At 39.6% G+C, this 9520-nt stretch overlaps 1 pseudogene; it reads right to left on the reverse strand.

Annotated features, from left to right (window-relative positions):
- The window catches only part of LOC127645855 (basement membrane-specific heparan sulfate proteoglycan core protein-like), a 62608-nt pseudogene extending 54323 nt beyond the window's left edge, over nucleotides 1-8285 (reverse strand).
- Nucleotides 8286-9520: the final 1235 nt, after the last annotated feature.

The raw sequence follows: 9520 nt of genomic DNA on the forward strand, positions 1-9520 counted from the left end.
TTTCTCTATTAACGGGAGTTGAGGAAAAATGCCTGCTTCATGTGCTGCTTGGGGCTGTACAAATCGCCGCACTATTGAAAACAGGTCTCGGGGAATTACTTTTCACAAGTAAGACTGAACATTTGTTTTTGGTTGTATTTGGTCGTTATACAATTAGTAACAGTAACGTTAGTTGGCCACCGGAGTTAGTCAGACTTAAATAGCTTGCTTGCGAGCTGTGAAAGTTGAGACATGAGTTGACATGATTTATAGATTCATAGATTTATGTTTTATCTTATATTTTATATTATAAAGTAAATTTCCTAAAAATCTAAATATTTTCTTAAAACCGACTTTTATGACAAGTACTCGTTACACCATGTACGAACCACTGAAATCGGTTGATAAATGTAAACGTTATTTTTGTTTTTATCCAGAAAAACCGCAACTCACCAGTTTACTTGCATTTGATTACAGCGCAGTCTTGCCCTCCGCAAAATGGCGGACGCGTTGACGTATCGCAGCAACGTTCCAAAGCGGCCAATAGGGCGTCTATGTATGTCTATGGTCTGAGGAGCCACTCGTGTTGCTACTACTCTCCGCGCCGCCATCTTTGTTTTGGGTCTGACGAATCGACGCGCATATTTTGCGTCGACGTATTTTTTGCGTCCGACGCGTTGTCCCAGCCCTACCAGCTACAATCATATTAATTTGAAACAGCAATCCAGAATATTTGTCACAAGCATTGATTAAAACAATGATGACAATAATCACATAAAAAAATAAATTCTGGACCTTTGGCAGTGAGGAGGGGGGGTTCGTTCAAACCACCCGAACCCCCCCTGCCTACGGGCTTGCTTATTCAGTTATAAAATATCTAGTAATGTAGAAATATCTTCCTAGATAGCTAAATTATTACAGAAGCTCCTTGATGGCTAATGTCAAAACATGAGTTCATTGATGTTATTAAATGAGTCTGCTTTTTTATTTCATCACTTACTCCCCGATGCCTCCGTAAATATTTAGTTTATAGGGTCCTACCTAAGATTAATGGCGCAAATATTTAGTAGTGTGTAAATTGTGACTTAGTGCCTATTTACGCCACAACTAGGCGACGTTGTAACTTGGTGTGTAGCTGGATTTTGTGTTGCTGTCGATTTGCAGTCTCTTATTAATGAAAGGCGCATTTGCTATTTGGGGAATGAACCCAGCGCTATGATTGGTCGAACTCTTCTTTTGCTGTTGCTTGATTTGAGTACTGCGCGTGCGCAGATGCGTCACCAGGTTTTAGTTTAGAGTGACAAATCGTACCTGCATACTTTGAGGTCAGAATGTGGACAGGTTTGCAGGTCTGCAATTAACTTTTATTGTGTTGGATAAATTTAATTGTCAACAATTCTTCTGCTCTGTTGAACATTTGACACATTTTGAACATTGAGATTTAAATATTTTATCAATAGAAAAAAAACCTGTTTCATTTGAGTGAAATAAACTCCAAGATTTTAAACTGTGAACAAGAAATAAACACGTGACGTGACTTTGGCTCCTCCTTCAGTGGTGTGTTTCTACTAGGTCCTGTAGGTGAATGTAAACATCTTCTCCGGTTGTTGGTCGCGTCAAATTCGAGTGAATATTAAACTTTCATCATCTTGTCTGGAAGAGGAAAATGAGATTTAAGCGTCATCGTAAAGTTTAGCTTGATAATATTCAGAGACCCGCTATTCGTCGTATTTTTGCAGATTTGATTTGAGTTTTCAAATGCTTTTTGAAGAGAGGAAAGGAAAGTGAATCTGTTGGTCAGTTTGAACCATGAGGTGATGGGCGGGGCTTTCATTTCAAAGCTTTTGATTGGCTTGTTCCGCCCGTCAATCTAAGAGCTGACCAATGAAATAATTTAGTGGTTTGATCCATGAAGACACGCAATCAGAGGACGCGTCGACTCCTTTATAAATTAGCATAGAGGAATAAAAACTGCAGTCAAATGAATCTTATTAATGTTTTGTGAGTTTCAAGCGAAGTCGGAACTGAAAAAATACATTTAAAAGACCGTCACTTTCAGTAAAGCTGCATTGAATTCAAAGTAAGGGTTTCTACAGTCCTTTCTTCATTGTACCCAAGAAAGGCGGACACTTACGACTGATCTTGGACTTGCGAGTTTTCAACCGGGCTTTGCACAAACTCCCGTTCAAAAAGCTCACGCAAAAACACATCTTAACTGGCGTCCGGCATCTAGATTGGTTCACCGCAGTAGACCTGAATGACGCGTACTTCCACGTCTCAATTCTGCCTCGACATTGACCCTTTCTACGGTTCGCGTTCGACGGCCAGTCGTATCAGTACATCAGTATTCTCCCCTTTGGCATGTCCCTGTCCCCTCGCGTCTTCACAAAGGTCTCAGAGGCAGCCCTTGCCCCGCTGCGGGAAGCCGGCATCTGCATTCTCAAATACCTCGAAGACTGTCTCATTCTGGCCCACTAATCACGACTTAAATATCAGGTTCCTAAGAGGTGCCCGGAGGTTAAATCCCTCCCGGCCGAGCCTGTTCCCCTCCTGGGATCTCTCAGTGGTCCTCTCGGGCCTGCAGAGACCCCCCTTCGTGCCGCTAGAATCAGTCTCCTTGAAGACGGCCCTCCTGATCGCGCTCGCCTCCATCAAAAGGGTCGGGAGCTTTTAATTTGGTATAAAATAAAAACACTCAAAAGTTGAACTTGTTACATAATATACATTTAATCCATTATTACTGTAAATTACACTTCAACTCAATAAAGTGTCAATAACACATCCAGAAACATTACATTCAGTACACACTTCAGTATGTTCTTTGAAATCATATTATTTTCATAATCTCTTACACAGGATACATGAAGTTCAAGCATTCATCCACATGTTTTAATGCTGGCTCACATGTTTCACTCCTAAATCACACCTCATCTATTAGTCTATCCAGCATAAGGTCAAGAGGTCAAGCATCCTGCTGTAAATTAGTTTTAGGTGAAAAGTTACTTAAAAACTCTATATTAATGATAAACAGTACAGATAAAGTGAGGTTCCAGTAATACATAAACAATTAACAATAAATGAATGAGCATAATCACTTTTCGAGTCAAATGAATCATTGGATCAGCTGGAGATGAATCGTCCCTCATGTGGACAAATTGTGAATTGTTGTGATTCAGCAGATAATCACATGATCTGACTGCCATTAAACAACATTAATAATTAATAATGCCTGTCTTGGCCAGGACACTCTTGGAAAAGAGATTTTTAATCTCAACGAGTTTTCTTCTGGTTAAATAAAGGTATATATAATAGATGAATTTGCACCTGAATACTTTCAGATATTGTCTATAAAATATGCAAAGTTCTTCTAAATAGTCCTGAATCATTTAATAATACTATTCCCTCTGCTCAAAGTTACCGTTAGCCAGCAAACATCAGCGATCAAGTGCTTTATAGTGGAGTCAAATTAAAGTCAATGAAAATATAAAGAATTTAATAGATGAACTTTAAATAACACACTAACCAAACATATTCATCTGAATGCAAATGTAACAATTTGTTTGAATTAAACATTGATTTGCAAGTGTATCAACAGCTGCTCTTCTCTGTGCCAATGTGATGAGATGCACCTGTTCAATTGTGCAGAAAATCTGTTCCACAATCAGTGTTTTACTTTCACTTTCAAAACACTCTTTTAAGACCCACTCACATGATCTTTAAATGAGCTTGTATCCAAACTGTTGATTCTCTGTGAATGACTTTTGCATTTATAATGTGGAGAAGAAATGAGTGTCAGTGGATCCGGATCAGTTCACTGTTTCTGCACTCAATGATCATATACAGTATTTTATCATCTCAATGTTCAGTGAATCCACCTGCTTTACAAACTCAACTGTTATTGAACTGACACTCTCATTCTCAATGACACTAATTACATACAAAACTATTTCATTGACACTTTTATACAAATCTTTTCTTCATCTGGGACTTTAAATATAAGCGGTCCAGAATCTTATTTTTATCTGAATCTCAAGACAAGTTATTCTGAACTTGGGAAAATCATATTTAATAACTTTCCATAAGTGTAACTATTGTATTATATAATGTGTTTCCTCAAGGTTTTTCTCTCTATTTAAACATATAGAGTTTATTTCTGGACACAATCGCTGTTGGTTATTTTAACTGAGGACTTTTAAGACACAATTTTCAGTAAAGCTGCATTGAATCCAAATGTGTTGTGATATGTGCTGTACAAATAAACCTGAGATGACTTTCAAACAGGAGAAATCATGTTTCTTTCATTTCATCAAAACTCTTCCATCCATATTTGATTTTTATACAAACAAAAACCGAGAGATGAAAATGACACTTTATTATTCACATGTTTTACATAAAGAGTGAGGAGCTGAAACAATCATGATGTCAAATATTGTTCAGATTTAAATGTCTTCAGTTGTTTTGAAGAAATAATCATTTTCTCCAGTGCAAAATATATTTATGACATTAATAATCAAGAGTTTAAGATAGTATTTAAATCTGTAAGAAAGCATAAAGTCCAGAATATTTCAAACACAAAGACACACTTATTTAAAGTACGAAACATCAGATCACACACAAATCCACACAATAAAACTAGATCAGAATAAAACTAAAGTGTTTCTGCTCTTATTCATTATTTGAACATGAAACAGGAAATATTCAAGTAAAAGATTCAAATAGAAATCATAGAAAAGCAGAAACACAAAATACAATGTTTTAAAATCATATGAATGAGAAATCAATTCTACAACAAATGAAACATGGTGAAATAATGAACAGGAATGTAAGAAAAGTCTTCTGAATATTTTTAAAGAGATTCAGATTGAAGTTTCTTCCTCTGTTACTGCAAACTGACTTTGATCTTCAACAGATGAAACTATCAAATACAAAAACAATATTAGAAACATGTCATTGAACTCCACTTTCATATTGTTTCCTCTGCTGTTATTGTCTTTGTGAACATTTCATCTGTTGATTATATTGATCTCTTTTACCTCTCGCTCTGTAGCATTTGAACACCAGCACGACTGTCGCCATCAGATATGGACAAACTGCCAGAAGAGAACTGAGAGTGTGTAAGACACGAATCTGATCTGCTGACACTGAAAAACAGACACACAAGCACATGATGATTGAGTATATCTGAACAAGTGCACATGAATGAATAGAAAAGAGAGAATAAACTCTCACCTGTGACTGAGATCCAGCTCTCGGGTGACTGTCCTCTCTCTCCGTGTTTACAGGAGTAGAAACCCTCATGTGACTTTGAGACAGTAGGGATGCTCATCTCTCCTGTCGTTTGTTTCTGGAGGAGTGATCCATCTTTATAGAAATCAGCTGTGAGGATTGAGGAGTTTGTAGATCGATGTAAACAGTGTAGAGTCAGAGTATCTCCCTCAATCACAGGATGAACAGAACTCTCCAGAATCACATCACCATCTACACAACAGAGGAAATGGAGAAACAGCAGGAAGAAGTTTAAGCACATATTTAAAGTCACATATTCAGCTCTGTTTTAAGTATCATGACACTATATCTGCTGTTATATAGACTCACCATGTACTGTGATGTTAATATGAGGACTGTGTTCTCCAGATTGAGACTGACACCAGTACACTCCAGTGTCAGATGTTTTAAGGGAGCTGATTTCACATGTAGATCCTGTAGATGAACAATCTTTCATTCTCTCACTGTCTGTGTTTCTTCTCACTGTCCATCCAGTGGAGTTATTGTGATCCTCACAGTTCAGAGAGAGAGAGTGAGATGAGAAGTGTTGACTTCTGCTGGGACTGATGATCAGAGACACGGAGGGAGAAACAACTGAGACAGAGAGAGAGAGAGAGAGAGAGAGAGAGAGAGTTATTCACCGGGACAATTGGTTGTTTATGAAGCCTGTCTGGAGTCACTCAGCACAATCTGGGATCAAACTCAAGACTCCAGAAGTTGTAGTTGGCGTCTTTCTTCGCTGAGCTGCCCAGGTTGTTTTAGTTTTAGTAATTTACAAATATTTACTTTATAAATGACACCCCACATCTGTGACATTTAAACTTTTATCATAAAATCTTTTATATTCTGATATTATATCAAAAGGTGGACCCCACAGAACAAGTCAATTTTAACACATACAAACTAGGCGCTGGCATACGTCACCAATGACACATTAATAAACCTTATTTATGTCAATATAATCACCTGATACAGTCAGTGTAACAGAATCACTGATGTCTGATCTCTGTGAGTCACTGATTTTCTCTCCTCTACAGCTGTATTTACCACTGTGAGATTTGTCAGATGTGATTCTGTATACTCTCTCAGTGCTGCCTGGATTGACTGAATCATCTTTAATCCAGCTGTATCTCCACTCAGTGTGTGTTTGTGTCTGTATGTCACATGTGAGAGTGACTGTCTCTCCTCTGAACACATGATGATATGGATTTACACGCACTTCAGGTTTTGGTCTCTCTGTATAAAACACAAGTAAATATTCATCTATTTTACAATAATACAAGAATTAGACTGTAATCAGTTAATTTGAAGATTATGAAGTTTTGACTCATTCAAATAAATGTAATAAGTACAACAACACACATATCCTCCTTTTTCCTGAACGCAGAAGTGTTTCACGATTCCCCTGTTTTTAATTTCCGTCTCCAGTGTTTTCATCACAAAAAAATGCTGTTTTATTTTTTTTGCCCGACCGCTGGTTTGATTGGACCCAATTTGTGTTGGCATCCGTTCCTCACCATTAACCCAACAGCGCTGGTTTTGGAGATCGGACGTGTTAGAGAGCAGCACATCACGTTAAACAAGTTCCAATGGTTCTCTTGAGTGTTCTTATAGTATCACTTCACCCATCTGTGTTTTCAGGGCTCATGACAGGAATATGTGTGTGAAGTTAAAAATAGCAAATCAAAGCAGAATGGAGAGAGAAGTGTGAAATTGTCTGCAGCGAGGAGTGTGCTCTTCTAAAGATGGTGGGTTTTGGTTGGAGTAATTTCTATCGCATCAGCGGGTAATGTGATGATTAAAGTATTACATTTGTAAGCATTTCAGAAACATGTGAGTTTAAAGTGCCGATAGTGAACAGAGTCGAGATGAGCGTTTGATGTTTTTTTGACAGTGCTTCATCTGAGTATGTAGATGTCATGAAGCGATGGTCCGAGGTTTGTTATGTTCATATCATTCACTAATTTAAAGGTGGGGTATGTGATTTTCTTTTTTGACCATTATTTCAAAATAACTTGAAATCCTATTCCTAACCCACTTACTGGCTGTAAATTAGAAGCACTGAAATGAAAATTAAGCAATTTAATCATCTGTGGAACGGGCAGGACTCGAAAAACTCCAGCCAATCATTTTCAAGACCATCTAGAATCATTGGACAGAAAATGTGTCAATCAAACGGTCGTACCATGCCCCCTCCCCCACCACCCTGGCGTGCGTGTCCCGTTCAGTGCGCATACTCAAAGCTCGTGACCCAGTAACAGGAAGCGATTGTATTTATGTATGGAGAATAGAGCTTTTATAGTGCTAGTGGGGTTGTTCCACATTTCTATGAATCCTGTTTTGAATAGAAGACCGCTGTACAGACGCCAGGGCTGGCTATGTTCTTTTTTTTTTACACTTATGAGAAAATCAGCTCTACACCTTTCAAGAGTGGTATGTGACCCCCTCCTCCTGCTGTGTCAACAATTTGCTCTGAAAAATTGTCTGACAGGTGAATGCACTGTTTGACTAGTGAGTCTAGAACACTGCTAGAACACTGCGCATCTGAGTTTTTGCTCGTGCATGATTGCGCGTCCATGTTTTTCGAATGGGTGGAGTCAGGGCCAGCGTTGGAGGAGAGAAGGTAGGACCATATGAGTTGTGTATTTTCAAAATCTGCCGGCCGTTTTGCAAATCACATACCCCACCTTTAAGTTGTTCTGACAGAAAACAACTTCACAAGTTGAACCTGAAAGTCATTTTGACTCCAAATAACACTTAAATGTTTGTTGTTCTCCGTCTGAATCGCTCGTTTCGGTAGTTTTTACATTGTGTCTCGAGACCAGAAACACAAAACAGGCAATTACAATCATCATGTGTCGTCCAGTAGTTGCTCAGGAAAACTGTGGATCTGCTGATGATGCATATGATTATAATATAACAGATGATCACTCACCGATGACAGGAAATGACACTTCATTACTCCAGGAAGTGCTGAATTGTGTAGATGTTCTGATAGCGAAACACCAACATTTACTGTATCCTCTGTTTCTGCTGTCCATTGCAGTAATCTTGAACTCTTTCTCATTAGAGTCTTGAACATGAAAACCATCACACTGAAATCTGTATGTCCAGTCTGTCACTTCTGTCCCCTGTACGTCACATGTGAGAGTGACAGTCTCTCCTCTGAATATCGGTGATGTTTCAGGATTTACAGTCAGAACAGGTTTAGGTTTATCTGTAAGAACCAGAAACAAACACACAACACTCACTTTACAAAACACACATGATGATTTATAATTTAAAGGAATATTCTGGATTTAATACAAGTTCAGATCAATCGACAGCATTTGTGGAATAATATTGATTACCACAAAAATCATTTTGACTCGTCCCTCCTTGTCTTTAATAAATGCAAAACATCTAGGTTACGTATGTAACCTCCGTTCCCTGATGGAGGGATGAGACGTTATGTCAGAGAAGCGACACTAGGGGTCTCTATTGAGCGCCGATATTCACCTCTGATCTATGAAAAAATGCCAATGAGAGTTGGCAGCCAGTATTTGCATGTCCCGCCCCCGGACATACGGGTATTTAAGCGGCGCAAATACGGGAGTTCATTCAGGATTTTTCTGTGGAGCCGGAAATGGTCCGGCCACAACAGTGGCTCGGCTCAGCGACGTGGCAGGGGAGACACAACGTCTCGTTCTCTCCATCAGGGAACGGAGGTTACATACATAACCTAGACGTTCCCCTTCTGTCGCTCTCTCCACGTTGTGTCAGAGAAGCGACACTAGGGGTCCACTTAAAAAGTGTCATGCGCTGAGCCGTGTACGTGAAATGCTGATACAGGAGCGATCAGGTATTCTTACTTGCAGGACGACCAACTGTATCAGGCTGCACGTACCCTTCCCCAATGCACCATTCAAGCCATCAGAATCTTTATCGTTACCCTGGAGGGGGGAACAAGGTGATGGCTGCCAACCTGGGAACGGGCCAGCCTGGCTGGGCCTCTTTTCTCTCTATGTTTCTCGCATAGAGCAACTAAGGCCGGGGCCCTTACACGCATTGAGGAAAGGGGGTCTTGGAGACAACGTTCCCCTTCCGCTGTCCCCCGAAGCAGACAAAGAGCTGCTCAGAGCGTCTAGTGCTCTGTGTGCGGTCCAGACAGATACGCAAAGCACATACTGGACACAGTAACGGAAGGGCTGGGTCTGCCTCCTCCCGGGACAGCGCTTGCAGGTTCACTACCTGATCCCTGAAGGGTGTGGTAGGAACCTTGGGCACATAGCCCGGT

The sequence above is a fragment of the Xyrauchen texanus genome, chromosome 1, assembly GCF_025860055.1.
Source record: "Xyrauchen texanus isolate HMW12.3.18 chromosome 1, RBS_HiC_50CHRs, whole genome shotgun sequence".
In the NCBI taxonomy this organism is placed as follows: Eukaryota; Metazoa; Chordata; class Actinopteri; order Cypriniformes; family Catostomidae; genus Xyrauchen; species Xyrauchen texanus.